Below are 16409 nucleotides of genomic sequence, written 5' to 3' on the forward strand. Positions count from 1 at the left end.
GATATGTCGGTGAGCTCCTAGAAACAACGGCCAGCCCCTGCAAGGAGCCCTCTCCTGCACAGCCACGCTGGTGAGGGCAAGATCACTCCCCAAAGAGAGGTGCTGCTCATTACCCTTGCCTCTTTGGAGGTAAATAAGGTGATCCTGGGCTGCAGAGGAAAAAAGTGCCGTGAACTATTACAAATCAGTCTTGCACTTTATTTCTTCTGCATGCTGTAACACAAAAAAAACCCAAACAACCCCAACAGGGCTGCAGAGCCAGGCCAGCATTCCTGCAGCAGAAGGAAGCGGTATGCTGCCAACACATTAAGGGTAATCCACTAGTGGGTTGGGGTGTTTAAAAAAAAGCCCTCTTTTGTTGGCTCTTTGGAGGGTTTTTTATCTGCTGAGTTGGAGGTGGGTGCCCAACTCCAGATATACATCAGCATTTGCACATCAGCTGCAATGTATGCTTGATCATCGCGATGTGATAGATGGAAGTGTTACTTGATGAATTGCTGTGGGACACTTGCTAGCTAAATAACAACACTGATATACCAGAAGACCAAGTTAACCCCGGCAGAAACATAAAATCTTCATGCCTTAACAGAAATAAGATCTTATGGAGGCGAACAAACTGATGCAAAATCTTCTAAAGAAAGTGAGAAAATGCAATAAAATTTGAAGGCCATTTATTACTTATCACCTAAGCAGCAGATTATAATGAAATGGTGAGGTCAGAAAGATAATAAGTCCTAACCATGGGAATTCTTAGATAATGCATTTATAGCCAGTGCTATCCTCCAACTCCACCATACCCCATTTGTGACCTTCCACCTTCTCTCTCCTCCATGCCACTCCTTTGGTTCTCCCTCCCCTCCTTTTTTTGTTGCAATGAAACGTTGCAAGACCTACTTGAGAAACGTACAGATAATACAACACTTCTATGTAAAATGTCAACACAAATTCTTATCTGGTGTAAAGTCAGTGTAACTCCATCTCTGGTCTCAATACATTTTATTTACAAGAAAATGCATAAGCAGAAGACAAATATCTATTGTTTGCACAGGTTCAAAAAACATAAACTATAACATAAGGGGTAGTTTGTACTCTCCCTTAAACTGCTGAGAGTCTGGGAAGTCTTTCCAGAAGTGAGACTAACTTGGAACAGGTGTAATAAAGCAGAGATTCACAGGCACAGTTTCTTCATTTAAACTAACACAAAGTGAGAGGACAAAGAGGCTCCCAAAATTCTGCCCTTGTGGTTCAAATTTGAATATATGTTTTTAAAGCTGGCCAAGCAACTGAAATTAAGCCTCATGTAATTAAGTTCCAGTAATTTGAGCAGAAAGTAGTCCTGGGAAAGTTAGCACGCTGAAAAAGTTATGGCAAAGCAGATATATTGAATTTTTTTATGCCATTCCTATCACATCAGAAGTCCACAAAGAGGAAACTTAGGGTAAATCAAGAGTTTCCAGTCTCTGGTGTGAAAAACCCAGAGGTCCATGGACTAAACCAAACAAGCAGCTGGCTGGGTGGTGTGTTCCCACCTGAAGATCTCTTCAAGCTTTCTGTACAGGACCATGACACTGCCCCAAAGTCTCCATCCTCAAGAACGCCGCCTTCATCTTCTCGAATGCATGTGGCATTGCTCTCTGTTCCTTACACCCACCAGCAGTCCTGGCTTACCTCCTGCTGCCGAAGAAACTTTTGGCCTCTTCATGGTGCAGATTTATAAGCAGTGTGATCTCCTCTGCATCCAGGCGTCACCACTCCAGGTCTTCTGGGAGACTAAGGTTGGAAATTGGAAAAGGGATCACAAAAAGTGATAAAAGTAGAAGAAAAAAGGACAGCAGCAAGGAGGAACAGCTACAGAAGATGGGGCAGTTAATAAACAGAAAGGGTAACGAACCAGGAGAAGTCTTGGTGGAAGAAAGAGGAGCAGCAGTCACAAGAGCTGCCAGTCACCGGCAAAAAGGGTGTCACGTAAAGCATTTGACCCTCTCTATAGCACAAGCTCCACTCCAGGCTGGCATGGAAGCTCTGGGCAGTTTGACAGCCTTCCTCTTGCGAAGGAGGGTTATATACACCCTGAAGGACTTTGTGGTGGTGTGGCTGACAACTTGGATCAGAGCCGCATGTCCCACCAAGCCCTGGCTTGCTTTTGGAGAGAGGTCCCCACTGGGTCTCCTCTGGAAGGAATCTGTGGGCACCAAAGCTGCTCTGCAGCTGGACTAGTGCCCAGCAAATGGAGACAACCAGGGGATTACTGCAAAACCACCCCAGGCTCCAAACTGAGACACTAGTGTAGACAGAGCTGCAGTGTAACCCAAGAGAAGCAAGGCTGCTGTCAGTCGCCTTAAATTCACTAAATATACCTGGGGGAAAACTGTAGGGGATTTAGAACACAAAAAAATGTTGAAAACCACCAGAAGTGTTTTGTAACACTCTCCTATTTTACAAGGTCATATTGTACCTTCAACATTTCCACAAACTGCAGCTAACATCAGTCAGATCTTTACTTAAGGAACAGTGAAACGCAGTTTGCCCAATGATGACTAAATTACTTGGGAGGAACTACAATTGATAAGACAATGATTTATGGACCTATTGTTTTCTAGGTTCTCGTAAATAATCCTAATTGGTGTTAATCATCCACCCTCTGCTTTGTGTTATCACCAAGCAGAGTACACTTCCTAAAGTAGCTATTTAGGGGCATAATCCTTCTGAAAGGCAAGACAGCTATTGACTTCAACAGGATCTGGATTAAGGCGCTCAGAGAGAGGAAAGCAACTCTGGAATATGAGCAAAACACATCACACTGTTTTTTCATGTCTGCATTGAAAAGTTTCTTTTCAATATGCTCATGGTAAATTCAGTGAGTTACAGTAATCCTTTCCACTTGGGCTTCTTGCAGTGACACTTCAGTCTTTCTACCAGCTCAGAAATGCACCACACGGGATCTAAATTTACTGATGCTATTACTGCCAGTTTGCAGCTCCTACCCGCATCCCCTTGCAATGGGCTGACGGTGTCGTATCTGAGAAAGACTGCTTTGGAACAGCAGACACCTGCACCAGGACTTGGTGTCTTTCTGTCTCTGATTTTATTGTTATCCCTGAAAAAGTACTTTGATCTTTTGGTGCTTCGCCATTTGTCATGCCGTACCCTTGTCAGGAGGGAACTGCGGAACTCGAGACCTCCTTGCTTGCTGGTTTTAGGTGTAAGGTTTGGTGGGTTCAGTTTTAGCATACAGATGAGCTTGCTTGACCTTAACAGGTCTGCACTTTAAATAACGCTTAAATAGCATTCTAGAGGGTACAGTCGCACGCTGCTTGCTTATGGAAACTACAAGGAAACCAGACAGCTTTTCAATTCGTGTATCAAAGAGAAGGAGATTTACACATAAAAGGGTGAATTATTTTGATTTGTAGTTTTCAAGCCACTACGCATTCTCCAACATAAATGCTCCCTTGTCTCTGGTTTCTGATAGTTCATATCAGGTTCAGTGGCCTAGATTTTCAAAGGTGGTAATTTTGGAGGCCAATATTTCTCAGTGCCAACTCAAGGTGCCTTAAAGAGACCAGATATTGCTAAGATACTGCATACCTTGGAAAATTGGGCCATTTTACCATCTCTCAAACTAGACACCCCAAAGTGACAGCGTGTAAAATCATCAGGGGTGGATTTGCCAGAGGAGTAAAACCCTTTCCCGCACCACACCGTCCCCTCCACTGCGCTGTTCACGCCGGTCCTCACAGCATCATCCCCCCATCACCATTCAAGGTCCCTGCAGAGTCAACATTACCAGTCCTTTTTGACATTCTCAACCACCAAACATCCTACATAACCTATAAAAAGAGCTCACTTCCTTAGCTACTTCATCTTTTAAATAGCTATCAGAGAAAAATCTCCTAAGGCCTGAGTCTGGGGAGCTAAAATCTAGCTATATGGTATTTGAGGAAGAGGAGGGGAGAAACCCTATCCCATTATCTGCATTATCCCGTTACCCTTGGATGTCTTCCATGTACTTGGAAGAGCAATGCCCCACTCTTGAGGCTTCACGTTGCAGCCACTGCCTTTTTGGCAGAAGAAGGGTGGATGTGGATCCCTTCAAAGTCAATCAATGTCACATCTTTAATCAATCGAGAAGGTCACCACTGTACTTCCATCAAGAAAAGTTGGGTACAATTCTCGCTGAGTACTAAATGTTTATGGGGGACTCAGGTTGCAGTGGGTGTTGGGAAAAGTCTTTTCTGGTCCTGACCTCAGCACATCTTCTATTCCTAAATTCTTTTTAAGAGTTTAGGATCAAAAAAGAATTGTATCCGGGACTCTGAGAGACAATGATGCAGAAGTATGTATAATGAAACTCCAGATTACACAAGGCTGACTTAGTTTTGTGTTTCATTATTGCTTTGAAGACATCCAGTTTTGCTGAAAGGCTCGGGGAGCTTTTTTGTGAAGGCAGGTCACATTTTGAGCAAGCTTACAATGATATTGAGTCTCACATCATAATCATCTACAAAATTTCATTGTTCAGCTGGGATGCCTGTTAGTGGTCACAAAACAGAAATTTATTGCATTTCAAGGAACTGTGACTAGGAGGGAGGATCAGAGCAAGGCATGTGTGAAAACCGTTCAAACTTGAAGTCAGGACCCCTTGTATAAACAAACCTATCAATACAAAATGCTGAATCTGTTAAGCCAGAAAATTCTTCTCCCAAATTGGAGTCATTTCATTACCATTCTGGCACAACTGGAGCAGGATCCAAAGCCCAGTAAATTCAAGGGTAGAATTTCCATTGATTTCCAAGGAGCCTGGATCAGATCCTAGATCACGTTGTCACACTGCAGCAAAACCCAGCCGTGTTGCAGTGTACCCACCTACTCTCTAAAGTCTCGGCTCCAGCCGTTCAAATTCATTGCAGGTACAATGTAGGTTATTCCAGCATTTGCCTGGTGCAATGCTAAATAAATACTGTTTTATCAAAATCAGCAAGGCTGAATACCGCTCCTCATTAGTAAATTAGGCCAACTAATGAACACTTTTTCTTAAGAGGATTTGTCTGCTTAAATCAAAACCAAGTGTCAAACATACTTATTCTATCAGTCAGACCGGTGCCCTCCTGCACCAGCTGTGGGCTAGGGCTGCCTAAAAACATACGGAAAAAGTGAATGAGGACCTCACAATATTTTTTAATGAGGTACTTAGGCTTCTTTTACAACTGGGAACAATCCAACATAATCTGGTTAGGTAAGGGATCAGCAGCTTCTGTGAACACAAGAAAGAAAGAAGGGAAGAAGGAAAGAAAAAAGGAAGGCAGGCAAGAAGGGAGGAAGGAGGAAAGGAGGGGAGGAACACTCTGTGTTTCATTTGCTAATACTTCATGTTGACAAGTCACAAAAACACCAAAAACCTTCTTTAACCTCTTGCCTCCTCTTGAAAAAATCATCCACCTACAAATTAAAATCATCTCCAGTCATTGCTGGAATTATTTTCCTAGGCAGTTCTGTAATGTAAATTGTTGTGTAAACTAAGAAATTATTTCAGAAATAAGACATAGAGATTTTTTTTTTTCCTCTGCAAATCAAAACAGAAGTCCGTATCTGAGAGGAATTCCTGGGAAGAACAAATAATTCTCTGGAGCTGGTACTAGAGTAGGTGCCCTAAACAAACCTACAGAAGGAGCATAATGAGGCAATGATTTATTGCGTGCTATGCAACTCTCACTGCTATGCAGTGTGTTGTAAGAACCAGCAAAAGGGAGAGGCAGTAATGATACAGCTTCCTCCTCCTCACGTGTTTCTGGATATTACCTGCTCTGGATATGACTGCGTGACACTGAAACGGGGCTGCAACCACCCTGAGCTGCAGGATTGGCAAATGATCTTCGTGCTGCAACACTTTGTCTAGTCCTTAAAGCTGCACCATCTCCCCCTACCTAAAAAAAAAATTTAAAAATCTATATTTGGATACTCTGAAGCTTTGTACAAATACAAAATGTCATTTGTGTTGGACGTGTTATTGCTCTATTTGCACAAAAAGGATTTTCAAGAATGTTTCCATCAGTAGGTGGAATCCTGGATCTTCCAAAGTCAAGGGTAAAACTCCCCTTGGTTTCAAAAGGGGCAGCATTTCACCTATTCCATTTTAAATGCATTAGGGACTAAATACAGATAGCAAATTCTGCATACATAAAAAAATTTGTAAGAAAATCTTGGTCCTAAAGAATTACAATCAATTAAATGAGGAGCAGAAACAGGCAATGTAACCGGTATTGCACCAATCAATACAGTTCAACATGAGTCTGATCTTAACTGGGTTGTATTTGCAATTAGCCGTTCTTTTTTGCAATTTAAAATTCATTTGGGTTCGTATAATGACTGGTGGGTTGCTTGCAGTTCTGCCCATATTCCTCCCAATTTCTCCAATTTCAGACTACAAAAAATTCTCCACAACTAAGAATTAGTCTTCAAATGTGTTTCGTGAGTTATTTATAATAAATAAATGTGAAAAAAATTACCTGCAGATTACTTGTGCTCAACTTCCCCACCCCCCCCCCCCCCCAAAAGGCTAAATCAGTGAAATAAATTAATTGCTATGAATTATTCAACTCTACCTGTGGCAATGAAAAATAGCAAGAGCATTAGGTTTCTTCTTTGTGTACTAAGCCTCTAATTTATAGAGAATGCATATTAATAAAACACAGGATATTCATCAATATTCAAGTCACTGACTGCCTGGCTATTTAATCTAAAATTACCAGCCAGCTCAAAACTCTTACTAGTTAATCATGCAATCTAAGCTATTCTGATATTGATGGTTAACATTAATTGCCCAACTGCCATTTATAAAATCCTCTCCTACATCTTCCCTTTGCCTAGCAGAGAGCCCTTTGACATGTTTAACTTTACAGACAAGCTGGAGAAGGCCAGGTCATCTGGGCTGTTCTTCAACCCAAAATGTTTGCGTGTTTGTTTCCCATGAAAAGGATGTTGTCTTCCGTTGTGGTTTTGCATTTTGAACATTATCAGTAAAAAATGTTCTTAGTTATGAAGATCTTTGATAAGTTTCCCTACTTCTGCAGATGTTCTGCAGGTGATGAGAAAAGCCATCTGGTTTTCATTCAACTGTACAGAATATTTTATCCTTTACAATGGAAGCAAAGGTGTTCAGACCAGGAAGGCCGAAACAACTATCAGTCTCAGTTGCCAGACATGAACTCCACAAAAAGCCACAACAGCGGATTTCCTCCCCAAAACCTGACTTCACACTCCCAAGGTGACGGCTGGCAAAGAGCAGTGATACCTTCAGACACTGCCAACCTATGCTGCTTGACTTGCTGTGCACCCATTGAGGTGCAACAGGAGAATTTGGGGAACATTTTCACGTGCTACAACTTGGCCAAAGTTTAGGCTTAAACTCCCAAAGTTTATCATACCAGTAAGAGGTGCTGATGAAGGGGATGCCAGGGACAGCTTCCTAAAGCAATGCACCGCAATGTCAAACCTGAGTCAGTCTTGGTATTTATCACCTATAAATTTTCTTCGTACTTCCTCCTTTCTCTTTTTTATTAACTTAATCAGATCAAAGCAAACAAAAACCCAAACAAATGGAAACTTTTCAGTTGTTCTAACCACAAAGTTAAGATCCTGGAAGTTAACTGTAAATCAGCAAATCTGCAAAGAACTCACTGCCCTCACTGGACCAGAAACTTCAAACTACAAACTTATACAGAGAAAGCGTCACGTAAATGCTACTGCGTAATAAATAAAAGGATTCTTACAAACATCATTCTTAACCACTTTCAAATGATTTAACCCTTGTTTCATTTAAGCTGAAACTTAAGAGCCAAAGAAAGATTTTGTAAAAAATGTTTTCTGAGTAAAGACCGTCCCTTTCTCTGTATACAGACACTGTCTGGAACAGAGAGAGAAATTTTCTGAATTTTATAGTTTTGTCCTTCTGGAATTCAGGAACCACCAGCAAATCAGTAATTGTATCTTCCCATGATTTGAGGACTGCCAGTTAGCGATGACTGGTCAGATAAGGCACGTGGTATTGCTTCTACTGCCCAGTTGCTCTGGCACAAAAGTGCCCCCCTGGCCTTGAGACTTATGTAAGGGATCCCATCCATCACAGCCATGTCAATAAGAACTTGAACCTGAATGTTTACAGAAAGCAAACACTAAGAGTGCAATAGCAGAGCCTACCCCAATTCATTTCAAAATTCCAGTAAATATTTGTGAACTATGTTTTGTAGCATTCGTACAGGTCCCATTGGCAATTAAACTCAGCTTCAAAACACACCAAGGCTCTCGGTGAATTCCGAGCTGCCGAGAGGTAGCAGCAGGCTGACAGCAAGGAGAAAACGATGACTGCAGAGTGAAACACAGCCTCGGAACAAGCAAAGACTAAATAAACTCTCAGCATACCTCGGTAATTCTTTGTGGCATAAGAAGTGGCTTGGGCCTTGTCTGAACTGGGCTTTTACCTAAGTTAGAAAACCATGTTTAAATTAAATTTAAAGACCATTCTTCTTAAAAGCACTTCTACAATGCTTTGGCTGGACAGTGTGTTTTTCTAACCAATGTTTACATAGTTTGACCCATTTTCACTTCTTTGCTTTAACTGAAACTATTAATTAGGCTATTTAAAAATTAAATCGAGTATATGCCTCCTTTGGACTGGATCTCAGGCTTCATTTAATTGTTGGTTCTTGTGCTGAGTTTGGCTGTGAGGGTGTGTGAATCTGTCTCCATTTGGAAATGAACCCAAAATTACAAATATATTTCATACAGGCTAAAAGATTGAGTAAAATGCTGAAGACATGCCCTGCTTTAATTGTTTTAATTGTTTGGAATATATCCCTGTGATATTAAAAATTACATCTCCAATAAACATGGTGACATGAGCCCAGTGCAACTCACTGTCGAAAACGGTGTGCATCTTTAAATGGCTGAGCTGGTGTTAGAGGCATAAAACAAAGTTTGATTTTGTGAGCATGAAAACATTCACACATCGCATTTCTTGTGATTTATATGCCGTAATCATACTGGATTTTCAAGTGGAAAGGGTGCCTAGAAATTACTGAAGAAGGGTCATCTCTATTTTTCTATTTGCAACTAATGTAATACAGGGCTTTCTGTCATAAAGGGGCCCGATGTGCATACCAAAGTCTGATTTAGATTTTCCCGTTGAATGGCTTTTCTGTCCAGAAATCTCATGAAGACACACTGATCCTTTAAACTTCAGTGTTGATGTTGAAATTATGCTGTGTGTCAAAATTACATCAAACAACTGCACTTATTTCCACCAGAAAAATTTGATTATTTCACTCTCATTTACATTACATTTTTTCCCCACTATAATGCTGACTTGGAAATTCCCTTAGGTCTGGACACCTCCAAGTAGACTTTCTCAGTAGAAAGAAAGCTTTCATTATATTTCATCTTTTTTTTTTTTTTTTTCTCCTTGATTTGAATGTTATAATTGGATTGGAGAGATATTTATTGCGAACTTCATGTTTTGCCAGGCTCCACGAGCGGCATCTTTTAATTTCTCTCTTTTCAATGAACCTTTTGACTTGATAAAAGTGGCTCTAAGGTATTTTTACAAAAGAGGCCAACAGAGCCAGTTCATTTTAAACCCCTCTCTTTAAAGTATCTCATTTCCTTATTATTTCTTAATAGAGGCACTATCCTGCAATGTCATAAAGAATGCTGCAGTTGACTTCAGTGGGATCAGGATCACTCCCTACTGTAATTAGTTCTATATTTCAAAATATTAGAGGTCATTTTCTTCCTTTTTTTTTATCTGCGAAAAGAAAACATTTTAAAAAAAAAAAAAAAAGACTTTCAAGGGTGACTGTCAGTAGAATACTAAAAATAAGTTGCACGCATTCCAGTTGCTACAATTTATGCCTCTAATGAAATTTTCCTCTTCTCATTTACTGCAAATTTTTAATGTGAGCTTTTACAGCCATTGATTCAGTATCTTTAATCTTCAGCCAATATTAGATAGAAATGGAACTAACTAGGGAAAATCCATCTGGTTATAAAGCACACTGTCTATAAAGCTGTTCAGTTCATCCAGAACTACTTTTTTTTCCCAGTGGGTCGGATATTATGAAATTATAATATTTTGAAATACTGTTAATACTATTCAGAGATTAATACACTTGTAATTAATAATAAGTTTAAAATATTATGACGCCTCTGGAGAAATCAAAGGATCCAACGTCAATCACCCTGACTACCAGGGATGGGCTAGGTCCCACAGTGCCAGGTTCTGATGTTCTTAATTACGCTCAGTAGCAAAACCTACTCTCCGAACCCAGTAGGTAAAATTCAGCCCCAGCCCAAACCGGGGAGGGAGCACATCATTTCCAACTACTCATTTAGATGGGATCCGTCAGGGTTTGCATGAGCAAAGGTCTGTGAGCCAGTCTCACAGGGAGAAAATAGCCGTGCGCCCACACCCCAGGTCGTGGCCTCTCCGTCCTTCCCTTCGCCGAGGGCTCACCGCAGGCTCCGCCGGCACCGCGGTTGCTCTTTTACAAAGAGGGTTGTGCTGGTTCACGGGGAGCTGTTGAGTTCCCTCCCCTGCCCCAAGCTCCTCTCCCCAGCCCCATAACCACTCCAGAGCAGACACCCTTTGTCCACACGGTCTATTTATAAAACCCCACTTCCAAAAACGTGTTTCGGCTGGCTTGGGTCAGCTTCACAACACCAATTACAGCAGCCAAGCTGTGTGGCAGGAAGGTGCAGCACCTGAAAGAAATGGTCCAGGGCCAGTAACAACTTGACCCTGAGCAGCTCTAGCAGAGTGGCGTGTCTGACCGTGCCCTCCAAGCAGGGGAAAAACAAATGCTTTTCCCTCATGATCATCGTGTCAGTGCTAAAAATATAAAGCACTTCAACCCTGCAAAGAGTTCAACTGTGCCCGGTGGACAGTCCCTTTAAAATCCATGGGTCTATAATGCAGAATGAAATCCCGCACCCGCTGAAGTGAATGGAAAAACTCTTCTGCCCTGCGGGGTGCCAGGAGTTCCTTCCCAGGGCAGGAAAGTTAAGGACATGTGTAAGACGTTGGCAGGACAAGGGACCTATTTTTGGACACTGCCTATGCTAGGTATTTCTACCGATCCAGTTAACACTGTACCAGAACATGTGGTAATCATTCATGCATTTACTAATCATGAAATGAAAAAGGAAGATTGCCCAGATTCCCCGGAGGTGGGTCTGTCTGCCCGGGGGCTACTCCCACGCGTGGGCTCTGGCAGGGACATGGGGATGCCACGCAGCCTGCAGTGGCAGGGCACGGGGGTGCAGGTCCTTAGCCACCTCTTCTGCCTTTTGCACGCCCATCTCTTTACCCTTCCCACACCTCTGCCCACCCCTCTTACTTCTCTTCACATGCAACTTCATGGCCGGGATGCTGAAGAAAGACCTGCCAGGAAAAGATTGGTTAGTTCACACACTTCCAGGGCTTTATCCAGCAGCACGTGCCAGCCTCCCAGACAAAAAGCTCACTGCTGCTTCCTACAACAGATTAAAATGTTTCCTCTGCACTGGCCACCATGGAGTGGAGCAGCAGAGAGGTGAGCAGCCTGCATGGTTCTGGCACACGGAGTCCCCCAGCCATGCGTAGCCATCCTCACCACCTGGGCTGGGCACGGCGGAGATTTCAAGGCTACGCGCACGTGCATCTTTTCTCCTCCATCTTGTCTATATCTGGCACAGGGAAGGAGTGCGATCTCATGACAGTGCGAGAAAAAGCCTTAATTATTCTGCCTGGAAGAGCGTTGCATGCAGTGAAAGCCTCTCAGCTCTCACGTGCTCAGAAGAGACATTGTTTGGGGTGCTGACGGATGAGCCCCCGTGGGTCCCCCCGCTATGACCGGTTACCCCCAGACTGCGGCCAGCAGAAGGAGGCATGCCTTCATATCCACCGCTCCAGTGCAAAGTCCAGCATCCTAATACTGCCCACAAAAAGTCGGTGCCGAATTTCGGCGGGCCGGAGGTGTGGGCACACGCTCCCTTCTGCTGACTCGGCTGAGCTCCGGGGCCCCTCAGGGCCGGCGGCGGCGGGGGCACTTCTGTCAGCACTCTGCGGAAACAAGTTAATTGACATATGCTAACACGCTGTTAAACATAACACAGTTGTGTTTAAAAATACACTAGCTAGTCGGATCAAATGCATTTTTAAACATGCCTGCTTCTTTTTTTCCAAAAAGGAAGAGGTTTTGGTTAACGTGCTAGTAAAAACACTTTTGAACACAGTAGAGACGCAGGAGATGTGAGAGTTACAGCAAGTGTCCTGTGGCCAAGTAGAGTCTGCAGAGAAAGTTGACTTAAAAAACAGGTTTTCCCTGATAATGTTAATTTGTTTACATTGTCCAGTTCACAGGATTTCAACACGAACACACAGCAAAATGTTTATGCGCAGCATAATACCCATGTAATCCATCCACAATGTTTGTAAATTCGGCCCTAAGGCACTACTGCAATAAAGACCATCGTCACGTAATATGATAATAACAACTCCCCAAAAGCATTACAACTCTTCCTGCCAATACAGGTATCTCTTTAATGACATGTTAAAACTGAGAGCAGAATTAAAACCGTGATGTAGTTTTGTGTCTTTAGTGATAGTTGTAATATACAGCCAGGGAGAGGACTACTCCCTGCAACAGAAAGGAAGCCAGTTTCTGACTCTGCTCCACATTTCTTTTCTTTCTGTAAATTGCTACTGCTGGAAAACATGTAAACCTTTCCTCTTTGCATGCTCTTCCACTGCTGGCTGGTCCTCCAGGTCTCTTAAGACTAAGGAGTCACCCACAATAGCTTTTTATTTCTAGTCTGAAGCCAGGATCCTTGATACGATCATTTCCAGCGAAGCTGTTCGCACCATCGCTGGCCAGCGAGTGTGATTTTGGCTGGTGGACAAAATAGCAAGTGCAAGAGAACACTAAAAGACAAAAGACTTTGCTTCCATGCAAATGTAACATGGGGCAGCAAATGGAAAATGGAATAGCAAAATCTAGGTCAGTGAAAAGCTTACTGGTATGAAGAGACAATAAGCAGAATTGCCTCTAAATATAACAAATACTTACTCAGGTTTTTACCGAAAGCATTGAGGGTTCTTTAAACAATATTGCTGGGGCCTGATTTGTAAATCTGCACCCCCAAATATCATGGTGCAAAATGAAGTCGAGACTCAAAAAATGAAACCGTACATCAAACCCCTGGCAATGAACGTACATGAATATACACTGTGATCACCCTTCGTCTGTGCCCGAGCCCGTGTAACTGCAGAGTTGCACGAGGGGTTTTAAATCAGGCTTTGGGGGGTGAAGTGCAGAACTGAGACCCACCACTGTGCTGAAATCACAGGGGCTATGGAGAATTTCCGCCGATACCGTTAAGAGCTGACATTTCTGTTAGAATAAGTGAGGCTTTTTAAGGTTTACATTGTATTTGTGCGCAGGGGTTAAAGCACAGGAGAAATTAAGACAAAGACGACTATGGAGAACAAAGGCACCTGAGGGGGACTTCAAAGCAAGCCTGTCGATACCGAGGCGTCTGGGCGAGGGTCTCCCCGGCTCCAAGAGCTGCTGCCAGATGTGACAGCAACCTCTGAGCTCAGGGTGCCCATCCTGGGGCTTGACCCCTGGCTGACGGGCACGTCGTCACAGAGCTTGGGCCGAGATGTGCTGCAACCTGACGCCGTGCCTTCGTACACCCGCAAGACATGGAAGGCGAAGGGAGGCTGAGGTTGGAGCTCGGAGCAGGTTGAACACATGCTCTCAGCGGTAACTGCTCCCGGGAAGAGAAAGGAGGAAAAAGAAAGGAAGAAGCCCAGGCCGAACTTTTATTCCAGGCTCCTACCCTTTCCACGCTGTGCATAAGAGGATGTCAGACGGCTCCCCTGAGTGGCCCTGCCCTGGGGCACATGCTTCTGGTGAGAGGATCTGGTGAAAACCTGTAAGGTCCTCTGGCCATGCTCTTCCCCAGAGGAGGTGATATTATCAGATTAAAAAAAAAAAAAAAAAAAAAAAAAAAAAAAAGAAAAGAGCAAGCAAGAGAAAAGCCTGCTAGCTCATGAAGTTCCTTGATCTGAAGCTCCACGAATTCTTTCCATGGTTTTGGTACAGCACCTTATGTGCAGGGTGGAAGGGGAAGCTATTGAGTGTTGAGTTACGGAGGGGAAAAACATCTCAAATTCCTTTCTATTTATACTCACAACTTTTCCAAATCATTATACACAAATCCCCTAGCCTCAGCTGAACTGCTCACGGGTTACAGGGCCAAGAAAGAGGTGGAGCCTTCATAGCTTGCGCTAAGCCTTTCAGAAACTTGGAGAAAGTTCCCAAAAAATGAAAGCAATGAAAATTACCATGCCAGGCAGAGAAGATTTAACCTCTACAGTGCTCCACAAGCACAGAATTAATATACATGACAGTAGGAGGTTGCTTTCATAACAGGGAGCATAGGTTGCTTATTTGTGAGAAGTTTTCTGGGACTACCTTCATTGTTAAGCTGAGGCTGACACCGGGTACAGAGAGACAGAAATTTGACAAAAACCTTGAGCATTTGGGGGTATTTGAGAAAAAAGTCTATTCTGGTAGTCCAGACACTAGGCTGGGACTTGTTAAGTTGTGAACTTGTTAAATTCCTACTCCACCAACGGCTTCCTGCATGACAAGAAACCAAAGCCTATTTCTACTGGTACAAATTCTCCTTGACTTTAAGAGACACTGTGGCCTTCATGTTTCAGCTCCTCACCCATAAAGACATTTGACAACTGCTTTCCCTCCTGCTGCACAAGCTCCACTGAATAGCCATGCGATGCATCAGCACACCAGGCAGAGAGGGGCTTTAAGCTTAGGGGACAGGTCCGGGTGCAAATCCCAAGAGATGCATCCTTGCATGGTGCTTCTGCGCCTCCTCGTACAAGCCTGCATTTGGGATGGCTTAAAAACCTTATGTAACTCATTTTTTTAATTCCTTTTACCTCTGTTACAATCAGTAAGGTGGATGGTTTTCAGAATTCAGTTTCCTTGTTATTATTTAAGGTGTTTCCTTGTCTTGCCTATGTTCTGTTCATTGTTTTTAGCCAAAACAGTGAATTAGGGACACCCGTTTTTACTTCTCTTTCTGGTCTATATTCACTTCATGGCTTTCAAGTTATAGCAAAGTGCTCTTACTTTTGGATTTCCAACACTGAACAGGGCAATACAGATATTAAAGTAAGAAATATGCTAATTGGACTATATAATAAATGTAAAAGATATGAGAATGCTCTACTCACATGAGATTTGGAGGCTCCCATCTCTACCCTAATTAAAAATCTCAGGCCTGTATGGTTTAGCACAAGGCTCACCAATACAGCTCACACGTACAATGTGCAAGAACTAAACACCCCATGGGCTCCTCCAGAGGGACTCACGACACCTTACATGAGCAAATTTAAGGTCTTAAATCACAACCATGTATCTTGACTTTATAAGCAGGAGCCAGGAAACTCCACCAGCAGAAACAGGGATGTGGACTCCAGGACTGTACCTGGGCTCCAAGGAGGACTCATGAGAGCCTCAAGAGGACTGAATGAAAACATCCCATGGGGTGATCCAGAAGGGTGGTTTCTGTCCTCATACCTTTGGGGGGGGAATTGCCGGAGGCTGATGCACACATCCAACAGCCCAAACTCTTCCCAGACTATCCGCTCCACCAAAAAGTCTGCGGACGAGAGGAGCACTGATGGCCAGGGAGCTGGCTGCTCTCCCACCTTCTTCACGTGGGAGGGATGGATCCGGGCTCACAGCTTCGCTGCCATGCACAAGTTGCCGATGGAGCCAGCGGGGTTCAATGAAATGTGCAGCCACTGTACTCTGTTCTGTTTATCCACACCCGAGTGCTTTTTAAATAGGGACTGCTGAGTTACCCAAAAAGCACCGTAGCCAACACGCTCTCAGATTTCCAACCGATAGCCCTTAAAAATAGAGTGGTGGCTGTTTCGCCCCCGTTAAACAAGTAAATATAACATTACTAGAGGTCTGGAGCCTTTTGTGCTGAGCTTTGACCTACAGCAGTATTTCCCTGCTAGAAAAAAGCAGGCTGGAGTTGGTGACATAACACCAAATATACAGATGGGACCACACTATAATTAGCAAGGGAATGTCATTCCTGCCATCTTTGCTTCGTTTGTAACTGTGCCTGTAAGCTCTGGGGAATGGTGTGCATTTCACACAGTCTGCACAAGAACGAGGATTGCCAACTGTCCCAGTTCTGGTGGGATACCCTTGGTCCTCTGCCCCGAGGCTTGCAGAGATGCCAGCAGCGTCGCGATGACACCGCCGGGACCCCTGCTCCCGGGGCAGAGGGGAGGGATTTCTCTGCACGGCAGCAACAACTCAGCTCCC

General features: G+C 43.5%; 1 protein-coding gene across 1 annotated transcript in view; it reads right to left on the reverse strand.

Moving 5' to 3' along the window:
• Positions 1-672: 672 nt before the first annotated feature.
• MAF (MAF bZIP transcription factor) overlaps positions 673-16409 on the reverse strand; it is a 63337-nt gene continuing 47600 nt past the window's right edge. The window contains exon 3 of the mRNA XM_049806365.1: positions 673-1770. The gene's annotated coding sequence lies outside the window, so the exon portion shown is untranslated. The remainder of the gene's footprint in view (positions 1771-16409) is intronic.

This window comes from Accipiter gentilis, chromosome 7, assembly GCF_929443795.1.
Source record: "Accipiter gentilis chromosome 7, bAccGen1.1, whole genome shotgun sequence".
NCBI classification, from domain to species: Eukaryota; Metazoa; Chordata; class Aves; order Accipitriformes; family Accipitridae; genus Astur; species Astur gentilis.